The sequence below is a fragment of the Pezoporus flaviventris genome, unplaced genomic scaffold (assembly GCF_033815535.1).
Source record: "Pezoporus flaviventris isolate CSIRO_AGI_PZ_B2104156 unplaced genomic scaffold, CSIRO_AGI_Pfla_v1 ptg000007l, whole genome shotgun sequence".
NCBI lineage: Eukaryota > Metazoa > Chordata > Aves > Psittaciformes > Psittacidae > Pezoporus > Pezoporus flaviventris.
The window spans coordinates 10,603,547-10,623,211 of NW_026892555.1; the positions used below are offsets into that span (position 1 = coordinate 10,603,547).

General features: G+C 39.5%; 1 protein-coding gene across 5 annotated transcripts in view; it reads right to left on the reverse strand.

Annotated features, from left to right (window-relative positions):
• The window catches only part of NSMCE2 (NSE2 (MMS21) homolog, SMC5-SMC6 complex SUMO ligase), a 131,787-nt gene that overhangs the window by 105,043 nt on the left and 7,079 nt on the right, over positions 1 to 19,665 (reverse strand). The window lies entirely within an intron of this gene.

Below are 19,665 nucleotides of genomic sequence, written 5' to 3' on the forward strand. Positions count from 1 at the left end.
AAAGCTCAAAGGGGTGGAACAGAGCTCAGGTATGAGGGATATTAGCTGTAAATACATCCTGCCCTACATTCTTCATGTACTGACCATTCCACCTATCCACTGGCTTGTTTTAAGTCCCTGTGATGTTCAGTGCTGTTTCCCATTGCTATTTTTTTATGCACATAAAGTATGTCATACATACTGGAAAACTGCTGAATGTGTCACTAACCCATGATCATAGCCTGCCCTTGAAGGCGTTATGGACATAAAGATAGATCTGAAGGACTGTATACAGGTCAGCTGTTCTCCATCTCCTATTTCTGCTCTTTGACAGATATTAGAGTCCATTTTCTATCTGCAGTTCAATCCATAGTCCAAAGTGCTGAAAGCTAAGAGAAAATGTCTCATGTTGTTCCCATCCACTTACCTCCCCATGTCCTAAACAACATTTAAAAGAAAACTTACATTACAGGCTATTCTACTTGTCTTTAAAAACCTCTCCTTGTCTCACATTACACACTGCAATAACCTGCTGAGCATGGCTGCTCTGCTCCCACCACGCTCTCCCTTCCCCTGATGAGCTCAGAGCACTTCTGCTCCTCCCTGGTAAGGAGCAGATGCAGAGCAGAGCTTAGGTGCACATGATAACAAGCTGTGGGTGACTGCGTGGGGATATAAAGTTTTACAGCTCATCAAGGCAGGAATCCCAGTACCTTCAACGTTTTCTTACAACAGACGCCACCACAGATTTATCAGAACACACCCGCTGACCTGATCTTACCGGGGAACAAGAAATGAGGGAAAAGAAAAAGTATTTAGATTAGATACAAGGAAAAAGTTCTTCCCTTTGAGGGTGCTGAGGCACTGGCACAGGGCACCCAGAGAAGCTGTGGCTGCCTCATCCCTGGAAGTGCTCAAGGCCAGGTTGGACAGGGCTTGGAGCAACCTGCTCCAGTGGAAGGTGTCCCTGCCCATGGCAGCGGGTTGGAACTCGATGAGATTTAATGTCCATTCCAACTCAAACCATTCTATGATTCTAAAGATGTATTGCTCCTCTCCACCTTCCTACAACTCACTCTCCCAAATCCCACCAACCCATTAGTTTAACAGCACTACAATATTAAGAAGCATCAAAATTTAATAATCATATCAAGCTTTTGAAAGATTCAACAGGCACTGTCCACTATGCACTCTGCAAGCCCTGCTGCTACTTTTATTTCAGTTGCAGGGAGGGCAGTAGAGATTGATGGTAAAGAGATTCAAAGCACTGTCTTCCAGCAGACTGCAACCACGTTATCTGCTGAATAGCCTCCAGCCAGACTCCAGCTACAAAGCCAGCTAACTCTCCCAAGTACTCAAACCTTGCACTCTGCAGGCCAACAACCTAGCTCAACATCAAAATCAAAGGCTGGATCAGTGCCTTTCTGTTATCTGATCAAAATTTATCCTAATCTAGTTTCTAATTCATATCTTAGGAATGCATTCCAAACCCTCTGCATCTGCTTTTAGCTACTGCCACAAAATACCATCGAAGTTGCATACTATAGTTAAGTCTCCTTGTTATCTAGGCTAAATATGTTGAGTTTAGTAAGCGTTTCTCCACAAGTCCTTATCCTCACCACCCAGAGATTATACATTTTGCAATATTATATCTTTTACTCACAGAAAGCCTAGTTCAAGGCCATAATTGTAATTTTCAAAGGTGCACGTGCATCATCTTAAAATTAGCTGGCTGAATATGGACACTTCATGAATTCCAGCTTGCAGGACTTTATGATCCCTTTTCATCATGAAAACAAGGATACTATTCTGAAAAGTCTTCCCAGATATTAAATAACAAAATTACATAAAGACACTAGCAAGAGTTCAATTTCTCATTTCCAGTGAGACCAAACTGATCATGCTCAGCTGCTTTGTTGCTGATTCAAACTGAAATCAATCAGGGCTGGGTTACATATTATGAACCCCGCAGTGTTAAAACAGAAATCGCAATAACAGAATAGAGTCAAGTCAGTGCTGGTTTAATACTCCCTGTATTAACACTCTCCTAAAATGCCAACCGCTTTTCCAGAACTTGCATTTCCTTCTAACGTGCGAGTTCTTATTTACTTGAGTTCCCTGTATACATCCACAAGCCAACACAACTTCTCAAGATTTATCAGAAGTACCTCTTTTTCTCTGCAAAAGTTACAACATCAGTATTTGCTTATTTAGGGTATTACAGCTGTCCTGCAGCCAACAGAAGCAGTCTGTGGTGGAAGTGAGTATCTCAAACACAAAATAGTCTGGAATACCATAAAATTACAGGAAAGATCTAAGTCTACAAATATAACAGTCCTTAAAGTGAATGTTTAAGCACAGACAACACAGATTAACATAAATACATCTATAAACACTCTCGTATCTTTATAGTATTGGCTAACAAAAGTTAAACTTTCAATGTAAAGAAAACAGGACAGTCAGTTATGCCTCTTGTACTACATATTAGATCAATTTGACTTTCAAAGCTACACACTGTTTTTTCTATCAGGCTCTCCCAGCACTCAAGGCAGAGGAGGAATGGTGTACCATTGCCCATAAATTTTGACAGTAGATTTCAGACTTTTAAAACACATGTAACACAAACATCTGTCACTTGAGCCAATAGCAACAGCAGTAGTAGGCAGTTGTCTTCATACGCACCAGGAGCAGATAAAATACACACTTTGCCAGCAGGTTTCACGTTACTGCTGACAGCAGAGGAACACAAGCTCCCCAACTCTTTGATTTAGCTCCATGCTCTGGAGGAGAACGTACATTCTTAATTCAGGATACAGCTAAGCATTTTTGTTGTTGTTTTTAGCAAGTACTTCATTTTCAACACCAAAAGTGCAAAGACACCCTCTGTGCCCCCAGTTTTGGTCTATTCAAAACTGTCGGTAATTCAAGTTGGACAATACATCTTGAGAAAAACCATCAAACAACCCACTCTCTTTAGGAACAGATTCACAAAACACTTGGAAAAGACGGCAGCAAGATATCCCTCTACTGTCTAGATGCTCAGGAAGTGAGAGGACACAGACCTATGTAGGAGACCACTGCATGTTTCCCTCCATCTACATATGCGGGAACCCCACCACAGTACTTCAGCCTATACAGACCAAGAGAAACTTGAGGAGACTGCTTCTGCAGCACCAAGGGTGCATTTTCATTTCTCCTTCAGATCCATGGACAGCTCCTCAGAAAACTCACACCAAAGGACATTTCTTAGGAAATCTTATCTCCCTGACCCGTAACATATTTGATCTATTAGGCTGCAAAAAAAAAGAGCAGAATGCTACAACATAAAATTCTAAACTAAAAGAAATTAGAATTGATACAAAGGAACATAAATAGACCAGAGAAAACAAATTTCACCTCCTGAATGCAGGTGTCCTCACGTTAAAACCAGAGAAACATCTGAAAGTAGAGTGCCCCAAAATCTCCATGGAGCCCTTTGGATAGCGAGCTAATCATCTGCTAATCAACTGCAATTCATAAGAGAAGAAAAATCATAGCTGATTGGAGGGCCAACAACCATATATAATACGCTTTCATATACACAGAGTCAGGAGACGGAGCATGCACAACTGATTTTTCAGACCAATACCTCCACCTAGATGCCCATAAAAAGTCAGTATGTCTTCCAAATGAGATTACATCAACGAGAGAAAGAGAAACCTAATCTAGGGGGCCCTGCTTGAGCAGGGAGAGGTCCCTTTCAACCTCAACCAGCCTGTGATTCTGTGATATTCCTCTTTATTCAGCAACCTTATCTCTAAACCATTCTTCTGGAAGATGGTTGAATGTTAGTTCAAGTTCAAGTCCTCTCACGCAAACAAGGAAATTGAATCAGAGCTTCCTATATTCTATCAATTAAAAAAAATCTGAGTTGAAAGAATAAAAGTGAGAGGAGTGTGGGGCTTGTAAAGGAAAAGACCAGCACAGAACACCACCATTACCTGACTGTGCCCGCACTTGCACCAGAACTATCACTTGTGACTGATTTCTAAAGTTCCATCTTATTTTTCCATTTGGCTTCCATTAAGAAATTACAAATCAAACCACAGTACTTGGATTCAGGTCAAGCATTTTGCTGTACCTGAGTTAAGTCTTCTGAGATTTTAGTTCAGAAAGCAAAAGGCCACGCTTTTCAGTCTGGATTTGTTTTACTCAGCAAATGACTGAAAAATATGCTCAATTATACATTTCTCCCTGTTTTGGTTTATTTTTTTAAGTAAGATGAGCCAAGAGCATGTGTTAGATTACAGACTACTCATGACAAAAAACACCCTCATCTTGTGTTACAAACAATTTCCCTGTAGGCTATGAGAGTCTGAAATGGGAAGAGGTAAGATTCAGTGACCCAAGAGGCTCCTGCCAATCCCATGGAAATGAGACCCAAGAACATTATATTGTAGCGTCAGAAGTTCAACAGAAACAGACCATGCAGGGTCTGAGTGCCACCCATCTTGGTTGCTGAATGCCCAGTTTCAAACATCTCAAGGGCCCAGCGTTTCCAACGAGTGGGTGCCACACGCATTCTGAAAACAGAGTCATCTCAGAGTGGGCACAGAGAAGCTGAGGCACCCAGTATTACTAAGCCCTTGTGAAAATACCTTACTATATTATTCTATAATAATCATGAAACTTTTGCTCAACATGAAACTCTCTTAAACCCCATCACCAGCCAAACTAGGCCAACAGTGCTTTTGAAAGCAACTTACTGTACTACTTTTTTTCTTTGAGACTACCAGGGGAAGGCTAAAAAGTCATAATGATCCCACTTTAGACTTGAGAGCAGTAACAAAGATCTATCTTACCAGATATTTCTGACACAACATCCAAACAGACTGCAACAAACAGAAGGGCAATACCTTCAAACACCTATTGACACTGTGGTAATTCCTAATGAAATAAACAGGGTTCTCACAGAGAGTTTGATTTAGCAAAACACTCCAACATGCGCTGACATGCTTTGCTGTGTAAAATTCAAAGTAAAATACTATTTAACACCAATAGAGATGGTTTAATTTAGGCTGAGGCACACAAATAATAAAGTCATCAACTAATCCGTCACAAGTAAACAGTTTGCTATGGAAAAAAAAAAAAAGAGAAAAAGGTCTTTGTATCACAGCTACATATTTTTTGCTACTGTAACCTCTGTATTTGATGCCACACATTCAGCACCAAGACATGAATACAGGTAATGTCTACACACTTCCCCAAACGAAAACGGATGGATGATTGACTAAATATCGAATTCTTTACTGTGAGGATAGTGACGGACTGGCACAAGTTGCACAGAGAAGCCGTGGATGCCCCTTTCCTGGCAGTGTTCAAGGCCAGGCTGGGCAGGGCCTTGAGCAACCTGGTCTAGTAAAGGCAGGGCTGGATCCCCATGGCAGGAGGTTGCACTAAATGATCTTGAATGTCGTCTCCAACCCAAACCATCCTATGATTCTATGATCAAGGCCCATACAATTCTCTCCCTTCGGACAGAAGAGAACGGCACCTGACCAGCACCTCTTCTGCACCCACTGAATTCCAAGGTGATAGTGAGGTTAATCTTAATTTTACCAATTAGCACATGCTTAATTTTGCAGAAAGACCAACTTGAAGTTAATAAAGACAGTGTGGTAGTAAGCAGAAGCACTGAAAGGAGGATAAAGCATTTACAAGATGCAACAGTTTTGAGAAGCAACTCAAGCTCTCCTTCCCAGGCATTCACCCTTGTTGTTCTCTGTTTCTGCTCTGCTGCCCCTTAGCTAGGATAATACGACTTTCCATGGGGTGGTATTATAGACTGGATTAATGACACAATCCAAGCTAAAAATAGCATTCTGTCCTCCAAAACCAAACCAAACAAACCCCAAACACATGTAACTGAATCTGAGGTGTACATATACAAAGTTGTACCAGGACAATTGAGGGGGTGGCAAACTGTAGCAGTGCGGAGTTGGGGGGTGGAAAAACTTCTTGGTCCAACTAGTTTGCCAAGAAAAAGGTAGCAAAACCACACCTGTATTTTCTAAGCAAGTAAAAGGCACATGTTATCTTCACAGAGAAAGCTGACAAATCTCTAATAAAACAAAGAACAAAACCCCCTCTGTTTTACTAACTATATATATATCTATATATATGTCTGCCTCTCTTCTCAGTGGATTTCAATGTATGATGAAATTAAGGTTGAAAACAGCATTCACTAATAATTTTAATGGGAAAGGATTTTCCTATGACTAAGAAGCTTCTTGCCTGTGGAGGCGTGGGCATGCCTACACCACACAGTGGAGCACAGTTCTGAGCCCTGAGCTGCTGCTGACCTTGCCTTCCTCAGAACCAGGGATGGGAGGGCTGGGAGTATTTAAAACTAAGGGTCTGGTGCTGTCCTCCCCATCCCCACATCCTCCTCTCAGAACCTGACATGGTAATATTAGAATCTGGGCAAAAATGTTCTTGGCATATTTTCCCTCTCAAGGAACAGTGAAATATTCGTTAAGGTGTTGTAATTGTAACTCTCTGATCCCTCAGAATGCTTTCTAAAAGTACTATTTCAGATTGTTTTATTTCAAGATGTTTAATGGGCATTTACAGTCTCCATAAAAGATTCGCAGACTGCTTTATCACTGATTTCCACTGGAAAGGAATGCAGCAAAATCACTTTTTTATTATTTCTTACAATTCCAATAAGTTAATTTCCAACTTGTCAGAACTTTCTTTATAAGAAGCACAATTTCTTCTGTATTACACAAAATCTCTACTTGCACATTATTAATTCTAGAGAGATAACACACTCCTTTTTTGTTTACAAGTCAACTCTGTTAATGTTTTCTGTTGTCAATAGCCAATTCTCCCCTTATTTTAAACTGCATTGACAGGTGGATGATAAATATTTTAGTGTGCACTGCAAGTCTGTCTCTAATGGAAGGCACAGTTATCCAGCAGTGAACAATACCATTAGGTTTTTCAGAAAAAAAAAAAGCTGTGCTTGAGTTAATGAACCTATTACATTTCTCATCTCAGAGAAGCTCATTCAAAGTGCACCTTCATCACACTAAATCCAGCAGTTACTTGGAATTTCTACCATTTGAAGGAAAAAGGAAATGGGCTGGAAAGACATTTCAGTAAAAAATAAAAGTCATTAAAGAAAGGAAAATAAACCCTTTTCATCCAAGACCTTCAGACTTCTCATAAACAGTACTTCTCTGTCCGCAATTAGAAGCAGTCTAGCTCAGTGACCAAGCTAACAAGCCCTCATCAGAGCTTATTTAATCAGATATAATGTTTCAGTAAATACAACTATCTCACGTCTGGGTTCAAGCTACCATAATATCCAAGTCTGGTGCAGATAGATCCAATTCAAAATCTAATTGCATAGACTAGACATGCTGCATGTGGCACCACAAGAAACCGGAGGCACATGCTGCATCACCAATGGCCTGGCCAGAAAACAGGGCCATGACGTAGGACTGTGGGTGCAGTTTCAGAACAGAGGCAGTCTCACTCTCGGTCCCTCATTGCATACTCCCTTCATACTTTAAGTGTCAGTACTAGTGCTTGTGTGTGAACTACTCAACAAACTGGTCCCACTAAAACAAAGCGAGCTGTTCTTTCTAATGCAAGCAAAGCCTGATGAGCAGCCTGCAGTGTGCATGAGCTCTAGGACAAGTTTAAGCAGTAGGACACGTATCAAACAGGAAGGTTAAGACTAAGATAATCCTTCACTTCAAGACGACCCAGCACTGAGTTATTTCAGCTCAGTTCAGTGGTCAGTTATTTCTATTTCCACACCAAAAATACCCACAGAACCCAAACCAAGTTTCCACAACCAACAGCAACAGCTTCATGCAAACACAAACGAACACTCTTCCAGCACTCAAAATCTAACATTATTGACCTAACATGAAACAGCTGAGGGAGGAAAAATGCCAAAATACGCCAGGTTTTTAAATGTCAAATATTTTGATCAGATACTTCCAAACATAATGTCTCTTTTTTCTCTGAACCCACACAGCCTCCCCTTCTACGTTTTTGTATTTCTGCTTCTACAACCCTTGGCACTACTGACTTCAGAATTTAGAGAAGCTAATGAGTAGTCACAGACAGAGCAAGGCTGGACTTCAGCTAATAGCTGGGGCACTCGCTGTATTGCAGCTGCAGCAGCAAGCTGCTGAGGGTGGAAAACCAACCCAGTTTTAGAGTCAGCTTTTTAGACAAGTCTGGCGAGCAGAGAACTCCACGTTCTACACCACTGTGGGCTGAGCAGTGATGTGTCTTACAACAGAGCTGACACTGGTCCCCATACATAAAGGCATAATAAACAGAGGATAAATCAGATTCAAAACATACAGCTAATAATGGAAAGTTTTGAATTTTTAGATCAGAAACACTGATCTGTTAGGTTATTAGAAATGGAGAAGCTTAGTAGAAAGAGATGTAAATATCATCTCCAAAGTTTGTTGTAAAGATAAATACTTGCATATGCTTTGGATATTTTCCAGTTTCTGTTGAACAGAGCTAACAGAGAGAACACAAGGTTAAACTAAACGAGTTTAGAAAAACGGTGTCTCATGCAAGCAAAGGTCAAGTGATGTTCCCACAAAACATCCAGTTCAGCATTAATCACCTATTGCTATGTACCTGAAGTGCTAACCAAGCAGCAGTAGCAAAGCTAGGACTTAGAGAGCCCATAATTCCTCAATATGAAAAAACAAACAAACAAAACCTAACACAAGAAAACCAACCCACAACCTAATCCTCTTAACACAGACAAGGCAAAGACTGCACACAAACTGCAAGCATAATGAAAACCAGCAATTCATTCTGCCTCTAGCAGGCCTCCTTTGCATAAAACCTCACTGTGAATTGGCAGATCTCCTCTTTTTGGCATGGATTACTGCTATGTGGCATTCATTCTGTTGCTTGCATACTGGTAAGTGACAGAGCTAAATCTTTCCATTGCTGGAATTTCATTTCCAACATACTTCATACAAAAATTTCTCCTGCTATGAGGAGCAGGAAGAAGCATCATGTGGAAAATGCACATCTCGGTGCAAAAAAGGGCAATGCAATTCTGTATTCCCTGGGTCTCTCACATATGCAGAAATACTTGTGATTTTGAGAGGAAGCAGGAATTTGTTTGATGGCTTACAGTACACCACAGATGATGGTCTCTCAGCATGTTTTTAGATAATGCGGTTATCTTTGTCTGTAGTAGGAAATAAGTAGCTTTGTGGGGGCCTGATGGCATTTAAAGGGGTAGTTTTGAAAGGAAAAGGAATATAAATTGAATCAGAGTGTGGTAATGTTCTGTAACTAGATAGCAAAAAGTAGAAGGCTCCCTCTGTTCAGTGCTTAAACAGAACTGGTGACGAATCACACAGCTATCAGACATTGTGTTATTAAAGGAAGTTAAATTCAGAACCATATGACTATGCTTGAGACTTGTGTAGCTGACATGTACTAGTTGAGAGAATTGTCTCCCATTGATACCAATATGCTTTTGAATTCTGTTCAATCTAAAATCTGGTTTTCTATAAAAGTGAATGGGCCAAATCTGTGCACTAAAATAAGTATGTTCAGTGGAGAAGTCTTGATTACCTTGAGACACCAAGGCACACTACGAATCTCCAACAAAGCATGGATAAGAGATTCTCCGATACTGAATGGTATCTATGATAAGAGAATCAAAAGATACTGAAGAAATACAGTGAGCTATGGCATACCTTATTCACTTAAAGAAACAGCTGTGAATTACATCCACACCCACAGGTAATAAACTTTAAAAAATAAGTCTTATGAAAATGTCACATTAATCTACCCATACAGTAAGAGTCTCCTCACCCACTGCTTACTAAGATGATTAGTAAGGAAATCAAAAGTTAAACTTTATTCATCTGCTTAAGAAAAATAGGAAAGAGGTTGCAAGGTTGATTTAACTCAGAAGATATTATTGTCACTTGACATTTACATGCGATGTATAATTCCATTCCCACTTACAGTCTGGGGAAAGCCTGTTAAAATACTTCCTTAATGTGTGAACACTTCTTTGAATTGTGTTCTTTTCATCTGCCACTTTCTCCTTAAGCCAGCTGGCTTCTTTTGTTAAGTACTTAGCAGTTTGAGATTGTCACCTTCTATTAAGTGCTACTGCACACACATATTTCAGAGCACTCTATGGCATTTGTTGATAATGCCAAAATAGAAAGAAGGTTCATACACCTTTATATCTTGAACAACTCTACTGTGAGATTAATCAGAAAGACCACCTCTTTCTTCTCATTTTCAGCCCATGAACCAGTCTTCCTTCTGTTTATATGCCAGACTACTCTTCCCATTTGCAAAAGCTAACACCTTTGTGGAAACTACAGAAGTTGCTTAAATGGGAAACATCATTAAGAAAGCATTTAAATCTTTTTCGTCATCCAGCGCATGATCAGCATACTGTCTGGATTAATTCTTTTGCTGTGGCTTTCTTATCCCTTACCTCTCCTCCTCTATTACACACATTTCTTTACCACTTGCTCTTCTCCCCTTCTCTTCCACCTCAACCAGTTCCCCACTCCTGCTCTTTTTTTTTGCCCTGAGCACTTGCTAGTCTGGTTTTTGATTCTTTATCAGTGATATCTTCCTGGTGATCATGGTCTTTGGGCACCACCTTCTACTTTCTTCCATCTTTTTATATAATAGCAGTTCTAACAAATTCATGATTGTTGATCTTTTATTGGCATAAAAGTCCATTAAAACACATAACCCTCCCCCAACTGAAACAACAATAACAAAAATGACATAAGCTCATTAATAGTAACTGCTATGTAGTGCAGTTTGGGAACTAGCCTAATGCAAACAACACCTGAAGGAGTGACTGGGGAAGCAATGTGATTGACGGAAGGTTACCTGGCTATTACTGTATGCCCTAAACAGATGGTTGTGCTGTATGATGCTCAATGATGATAGCCAGACCCTTGTTCAACATCTAAATAGGGGTACAGGGATTGCTCTGTTTTTGTTTTTTTTTTTAAAGGGCCTGATTGTATACTGACAATTTTGCAGATGAATCCCCATCTTCATATAGCACATAGTGTATGATTTAGACAAAGGCTCTTTCTAGACCAACAAGCATGAGACTAAATCCTGCTAATTGCATTCTCCCTCAATAAGCTCTTTTAGTATTTCAAAGAAAGAGCAACACAAATTACTCAATGCCTGGAAAGTGTGACTTGCATCGAGACTGACTAAAACAGCTCAACTTGCAAATTTGAAGAGATGCTAAAGCTGACTTGCTCATGACCTACAAGTACCATCCTAAAGATTTCTGAACATATTGGACTCTTTGATTATCAGACAGAAACCAAAGAGCCAGTGCTTGAAAACTGAAACAAAGCCAACGAAGAAAGAGAATACAAGGTTGACGTGTTTATTCAGAGGTGGGATGGAGTCTCTGTCACTTTCACTGGACCGGGGCTTTCACTGTAAATTTTCTTTCTATGAGCAGTTTTAGCAATACATTTTTTGAATCCATGTAATATTTTCTCTCTTCACAAGTATTATTTACTGACCCACAAACAGACGTCAGACTATTCTGCCATAGACATGGCTGCAGGATCCAGTCATAAATTTCATCTAAGTAAGTGCACATCTTCACTTAGTCCCCTGTATATATTTTAATAGTTCAAACCATTTCATATCACCTGGTTCTTGGAGACATGATATTTCCTATTTGTTAATTTACAAAAGGTAAAGATGTCATCTTTGCAAGGCTGTTGTTTTCTGCTGCTTCTTATTTCCCCTGCACACGTATTTTTCCTGGCTACCTATATCCCACCTTTTCTATCTCCTACCTTTTCTTTTTTTTTTTACCTACCACCATAACAGAAGACTCATTCCACAAGCACAGAAGACACAAGCAACAACAGAAGTTAATATCTATGAAGGAGTTTGATATATTCAGATGTTCATACATCCTCTCAAAGCACTCCTGACACCTCTTTTTATAGAAAAGAAACTGACACCTAGTGAACTTCAACGACTTGCCCAAGGCCACAGTGCAATGCCAGCTTGAAAGCACAATTATTCCTAGCCTGAAGCAAAATCAGACTTGGAGCATCTCAGTTCCTTTATCTCTTTCCTGTAATGCTATTAGGAGTTCCTCATTCTTCTTGAGAGAAAGAGTGGGGAAGGAGGGGGCGAGGAATGAGAAAAGAAGGAAAAAAATAATCAGTGAAAAGTACAATAACAAATATTCTAACTCTACAGTCTGGACAACCAACCTCTGCCTGTCTTCCAAAGGCTGGAATTTCATAGGTCTCAGTATCAGCAATTGTAAGGAACACACAAGTCTTCCATGTGATTCTGACTGATAAAGCAAACATTCCCATTTAAATTCGTGGAATTTAATCAGTACATATTACAATCTTCATTCTTCACTAGAGTGTCATCAGGCTGGATAATACTGGTGTCAATGCAAACATGTCATAAAACCTGGATTTCAGTCAAAGTGCATTTTTAAGGGGGTTTTTAATTATTTTCATCTGGAAGTATTTCAAACCTCGCAAAATTAATTCTATGGGCACTAACAAAAAAAGTTATTTGAGTATTAAAAAAAGAAAGGTAAAAAAACAGTCACAAGTTCTTGAATTCCTGAAAAGAACAACAAAGAAGAGCAAGGAAAAGAAGGAGGGGAGGGAAAAGTGTCCTGTGTTTATTGATAAACACAGGGGATCAGGATGAAGGTTTCAGAATCACAGAATCACAGAACAGCTTGGTTAGGAAGGGACCTTCAAGGGTCATCTAGTCCAATCCCCCTGCAATAAGCAGGGACATCTCCAATTAGATGAGGTTGCCCAGAATGATCACATCTACGTGAGGGCTTCTTTCATGTTTTGACCAAACACTGAGAACATGTCAGCACAGCACTTACTTTCAGCACAGATAACTCTTTCCTTAATGGAAATAATCAAGAAAAGAAATACAACTGCTTTATATTCTTGATCTTTCTGAGTGCTGCCAACCCCAGGGCTTTTTCTACTTTTGTGGATTCCTCCTCCCTCCCCAGTTATTTCAGCACACAATTAGATCACTGAAAGCTAAATACTCATCTACTTAAATCAATAAAAATTAAAGCCTTCAGAGTGGGTTTTTCAAAGCCCACACTACTTTCTATATATACTGTATGCCTCTACATTTAAACAGGATTTAGCAGTATTTTCTTATTGCCACATTTCTGTGGCAGAAATATGGCGATAAGAAAACGACAGATTAATATACTACAGAGAATATTTTCATAGCATAAATTACTCAGATAAAATATTCCTCTCTGGCTTATGCTCAAAGAGGTTGATTTATCTTTGTGCTAAAGAGCCCACACAAGACCTCTGCAGTACTTCATAGTATTTTGAAGCTGGAACAGACCATTAGGATCATCTATTCTGATCTCATGCATCGTAGAGGCCAAAGAACCTCACCCAGCAATTTCAAGCCTATAACTTACAGCTGTAAGCTCACTCATTCTCTCAAGGTTAACATCACTAGTGTGCAGAGGGTCTGCAAAAAGGTCTGTACAGCATTTAAATCCCACTTACAATCTATTTTGAAGACTGCTGAGAATTTATGAGGTCTACGACACAGAGAAATTTATAGTGACTATGGGTACGTGAGGTAACCCACTAGGTGACTGCAAACCTCCCTAACTCATAACGACCTTTGGGGGAGAAAATTACCCAGTTCCTTCAGAAAATACGTAAGAAAAAAGCATAAATATGCACATATACATATGTATCAATGTATTTGAAACAGACACTATGTGAATACCACCTACCAAAACTCAAGAAAGAAATTGTGCAGTTTTCATCTGAGCAGTAACAAGAGTTCTGACAAAAACTGAGACTGTCCAGAGCACAACCTCCTGTTCAGGTGTGAGCTGTCAGTACGCTTCCACGAGGGTGCACCAAAGACAGTTATTCAGCAAGCTATCTTGAAATCAAGACTGGATTTCACTCTGAATGATATTCTCTAGTTCAATCACACCATACCAGCTTCATGCAAGGGTAATTGTACAGAATGCAATGATCTGTATAATGCACGAAGTCCAACCAGTACAGCCTTAAAAAAAATCTATGACCTAACGATATGAATTACCTTTCTCCACTATTAATCTTAATCCTCCATTTACACTTTAGTGTTACTAAATGCAAGAGGGCAGTGATAGGGCAGCAACACCTCCAAATCCATTCTTAGAGTGAGTCAGGGTAGCACCAGCACAGCTGAGCACAGCAGGTGACAGAGTAAGGGCACAGGATGTAGGAAAAGGCTTTGCTGCCACCTCATGGGTCCTTTCTTCTTCCAGAACTGCAATAGCGGAGGAACAAGGATGCTTGGATGCACTCGGCTTACTTAGTACCCACAAGGAGAAAGAGCCAGCAGAACAAAAGCATGCTGCTTAACACAGATACCTTCCCCTCGCTGCATTCTGTTCTTTTTTGCAGTAAAAATTACAGCTAGGAAATAAGAAGAATCCCACATATTTGTTTCTTCCCACTTTGTAACATTACAGACTATGGTCTGGGTGGTTTCTGGATAAAAATAAAAGAACACAAATCTTTCATTACAAGTCAATTTTTCCAGATTTTGAAACAAGGAACATTTCCAAATTCACATTTTTTTCAGACAGCTTCTTTGAAGAACAGAGCCTTCAGAATTCCAGCAATGGGCTCATTCATGCTGGCTGTAAATGTTTTAAGTCATTTTTACACCATAAATACTGAAGCTCTGAGACAGGACAAGAAAAAAAACGAATCCAACCCTCTCTTCTCAAAATGTTGGTATTAACTGAAGAGCATAATTCACAAAATGCAATTTTTTTCTCTTCAGAAAAGCTTTTCACAAGAACCCAACCAGTCCTTTCTATTTCAAGAAATAAAATTACCTGAAGCAGAAACACTTCAAGTGTGACACCATTTACCTACTTCAAGAAAACACAGCTATCTCTCTCACTGTTAGTTGAAAGGTTAAATACCTATAAAACAATCCAGGAAGCACAACATAATAAGAGGGTAAGCATAAGTAACAATAAAAAAGAACATCTCTCCTAAAAGAATGAAATCTTAAGCGAGGGATTGGAAGGAAAGAAAAGTTAGTATTCCTGACAAAGGGAACCTGAAGCATTTTATCTCACATAACCCAAAATACAAGTTTACTTTAAAAAACAGGAAATGAACCTTCTCAAGAAGAAAGATGTCATTTTGGTGCCTACACAGAGCTTGCGCATGCCACCAATGAGTACCACAGACGCTGGTGTAGCAACAAAAGAGACCAGTTAAAAAACAGCTTCTGACAGATAAATGTCTGGGGTTAGAAAGAAACTTCCTCTGTGAACAGCTTGGTTTGGCGAGGGAATTCTTGCAGCTTCACAGGAAGCATCTGGTAGAGGCTAACACAGAAGGGTTACTGAACTTCACGGATCACTGGTTTCTCTTCATTTTCTATAGCACCCTCTCTCATAGCTAGGAAACATTTTTGTATAGCAACCATCAGTGAAAAGCCATTTATCGCCAGGATGGACTCTGACATCCTACACTAACATGCTCTAACAGGAAAAAAAGAAAAGAAAAAAATCCTGCAGCCCTCACTTGGAATTCACTCAAACCTAAAGTCAAAGTAAATTCTGACACTGAGGCACACTCTTGGAGATTTCAAATCCAGGTAAGATTGTTCCCTCGTGTCCATATAGAAGAAGCCGATTGCTTAATTCTAATGCTATTCCTATACTGCATTTAAAACTGCTTGCTCTTTGTTTTCCATGAGCAGCTATGTGGGATCACAAGGGAAAAACAAGATCAGATTCTTCATGCAGGGTCCCTACAACACAGGCCACAGCTTTGTGCATTATAAGGCCACTGTGAGGTGGTGAGCAACCTAACAAAATCACAGTTCATACACAAAGAAAAGTAGGATGCACAAGGAAACATCCTGACTTCTTATCTGGACAAGAACAAGATAGCAAGTCACAATTTAGTCCTGCTCATTTCCTCAGAAAGCAGATCTTCATACTGCCTCTTACTCCAGCAGGTTGCAAAGTGTCATTCCAGCCTCATACTATAACCTGTCTATAGGGCAAGTACCTTATGGTTTGATTATTTTTTATGAAGCACGATGATCTCTAACACCATAGAAACTAACAGAAATTGAGAACATCACAAGCATAGGTGTCAGCAGGTTTATTTCTGGATCCCAAAACAATCACATCATGGTCATCTCATGCACAAGAACTTTGCCAGTATTAGGATTCATTATGCTAATGCACTGCAGGAATCCTGCATTTGAATTTTCGATGAAGAATATACTAAGAAAAAAAGGAACAAAGGAAACAAATTAACCAAACCATTTTCTATTCAAACACAGTTCCAACCTTATAATGAATTTTGCACTATCCAAGTAGGAGAAATTTCAGGTCAATGACAGAGAAACTTTCACCAAAATGTCTCTTCCTCTTCAGTGATGAATGAACTTATGGCATTCAAGTCTGACTGTTACAGGTTGCTGCAATGCATCTAGAAAGGCACTGCTTGTAAGAATAATGGATATTCCATAGAAACTCATGAACCAACTGTCTATTAAAAGGCTGCCAATAATGTCATAAACTAGGCTAATTACCTTGTCTAGATTGTCTACACTCCTTCCTATGTCAACAAGGGTCAGCAATGCTCAGAGTGATTCCTGTTTAACACCAGTTTAAGAGAGCAATGAGAGAAATTAAAGTGTGGAGCTAAATCCACATGGAAGGAAGAACCTATGTTACCAACTAGAGTTTAGCTGGCGTTTAAAAAGCATCATGATACAAGGGGATCCAAAGCAATCTGGAGAAAAGAAAGCAGTCATTAAAAAGAAGGCACTGCCCATGTGAGATGCAGAGCAGCACACATGAGGAAAAGCACAGACAGCTCTGGGGCAAGGGGAATAGACAAATGGGATAAGCAGCCGGAATTGAGGTAAGCTCTGCTGGCAGAGACAGCAGGTTATGCAAGAGGAAACAAGCCGACAAGCAGGAAAAGCCAGAGCTGTAAAGGACTAACTTATGCTGGGGAACATGCCAAAGAATGGTATCACTAACACTCTGTAAGACACATGGGCCTGCCCTGTTCATACTGGTGAGCAGAAGAATCCTTCAAAGTGTGGAGAAAGAGAGGAGGAATTGTCAAGCAGCCCCTGATACCGCTACAGGAAAATCACTGCTATGTAATACGGATGGCAAGCAGCCACAAGCAGCAGCTGGCCATGACATTTTAGGGCAAAGTTTTGAAGAAAAAGCAAAGCAGCTAATTTTTTCCCCCAGTATAAAAATAGAGGTCAGGTGTAATAACTGCTTCCCACCCACCTATTCTACACTCCAAGGCCTCTACACTTCACAGTGGGAATGGGATATGCAGTTGGAAGAAAGTCCCAGACATCAAGGAAGCATCCTGCTCTCTACTGGAAAACCTGGCCAGTTAAATCTGTTAATGCTTTAAAATGATTTTTGGAAGTTTTACATTAAGAAGTTCTTATCCCCTTGTCTGTAGTTAGCATAGTCTCCAGATCTCCCAGTTATTTCCTATTTGGACATTCCTGCCAGCTTTGGCTCCAGCCCATCCAAAAGCAACAGTCCCTCTGAAGACCCAGCTGCTGGCCTGGGAGGCTGGAGGTGACCAGGAGTTAGTCTTCTTCATCCCCAGCATTACAATTAATAGACATTGCCAAGCAAGTACTGACTTAGTCAATTCTTTTTTCAATCACACTACTAAAGCTCAAGAACAGACTGAGGCTAAATTTAGGAAGATGCAAATGACAGTCAAACTTAAGATGATTTTACTTGCATTATAACTGATTTTGAACAATGTCACCTTCAAATTCACATCTCTATTAAAACTCAAATCCAGCAAAGGATAGAAGTATGTGCTGAAGCTTTAAAATATACAGACAACTCTGAAAGTTGGTGTACTGCTCTGGAATTTCAATGCATCCTTTCCTTCAGTATTTTGCAAGGCTGGATGACAAAATATCCAAGAATGCATTTTGCAGAGGGAGGGCATACTGAAACCAACAGTGCACAGTCTGGTTTTCTGGTTACATGGGTTTTTTTTAATGTTTCCACACCATGATGATGTTCTTGAAAGAAGAGAAAAATACGATCTTTAGAAAATGTCATTATCTAAAATTAATCAGTAGAAAGACTGAGATGGACATGTAAGCTATGGTTTTTAACTCATTAAATAAAATGAGATTTAAATTGGCTGTTCCCCTTTGACATTCAGTTTGGTGAAACCAATTTTCACCTCTAGGTACAGATCCTTAACCCCTTACAGGATCTCTTTAATTTTTTTCCCTTTGCCAGCACATGCTCACACCACCATGAACACGTTCAGTGATAAAAGTTTGCAGGTTCTCAATAGACAGTGAGGTCTTAATCAACAATTCAACTTCATGGGCATCAACAGAGTTACTTGAAAAACAAAAGGCTTTCTAGATCAGATACATTAAAATTATTATTCTTCACCTAAATTAACAGCAGTTAACACAAACTGCTTTATTTTGCTCAAGAGCATACATGTTCATAAATGAGCAATGCCTGACCTGAATACTTAACACTAGTAATTTCACAAATCCATACAGGACTAGAACAAAGTGTTAGTGTTAGTGGACTAAGCAATAGGATCACTGATGAAATTGAATCTTGGTTAATTGTAATTGGCAATGAACCTTACAGTAGTCTCTCGTCCTTATGGCACACTGTGAAGAGTGCATTCCTTAGACAAAGAGACTTGGAAATCACTGTAGTTAGAGCTTAAGATTTATCTCCAGAGTGCAGCAGCAGTGAAGAACATGCTAGAAGGCACAAAAGAAAAGGGAGGTAGTACAAAGCTGGGAACAGATTCTGAGTGTTTGTACCATTAGAGGCCTAACAGACATTTCAGGCTATTTTAATTCTACTGCAAAGTATTTTCCTTTTGACTTCTTCATGTGAGGTCTGTCGTTATTTACAATTCCAAGTAAAAATCCATATTTCCATATTACCCCTCACTAGGATTCTCAAAACATCTGACAGCATTAAATAAAGCTTAAATGGATGGGAATAACTTTAAATTTACTATTGTGTACTGTAAACTTATGTCAAGAGAACTATCTGCGTAAGTAGAGATTAATGTGAATCTTCCTAGAAATATTATTAAATCTTTCTATTATTTATATGAAATAGGAAAGCATTTTTTATTAGTATTATTATTTTGCAGACAGTAGTAAAACAAACTCATTCAAGGTCATGGAGAATTAGATTAATTGGTACATTCTGTCCTACGTTTCAAAGTGTGGGACCATGTGATGAGAAGCTATAAATCTTTAGAGATCTTCAGTCATCTCAATTGCAATTCATGGTCATGAAACTTATTCCCTTGCTTTTCTGGATTTCTTTGACCACTATTTATTGCAATGCTACAATGTTTAATTATTTAATTGAACCCCTCTTCCCCCATCAGCTTCTCTAACTGTTGTTTATACTACTCAGAATAGCTGTGTCCAGTGAGATTACTTTATCTCTCCAGAACTGAAAGACAAAACCTATCGGGAAAAATACCAAGTTAATAGGAACTGAGCACAATTAATGTGTAGGGGAAGAAAAGGCAAAGAGCCCCAAACCTG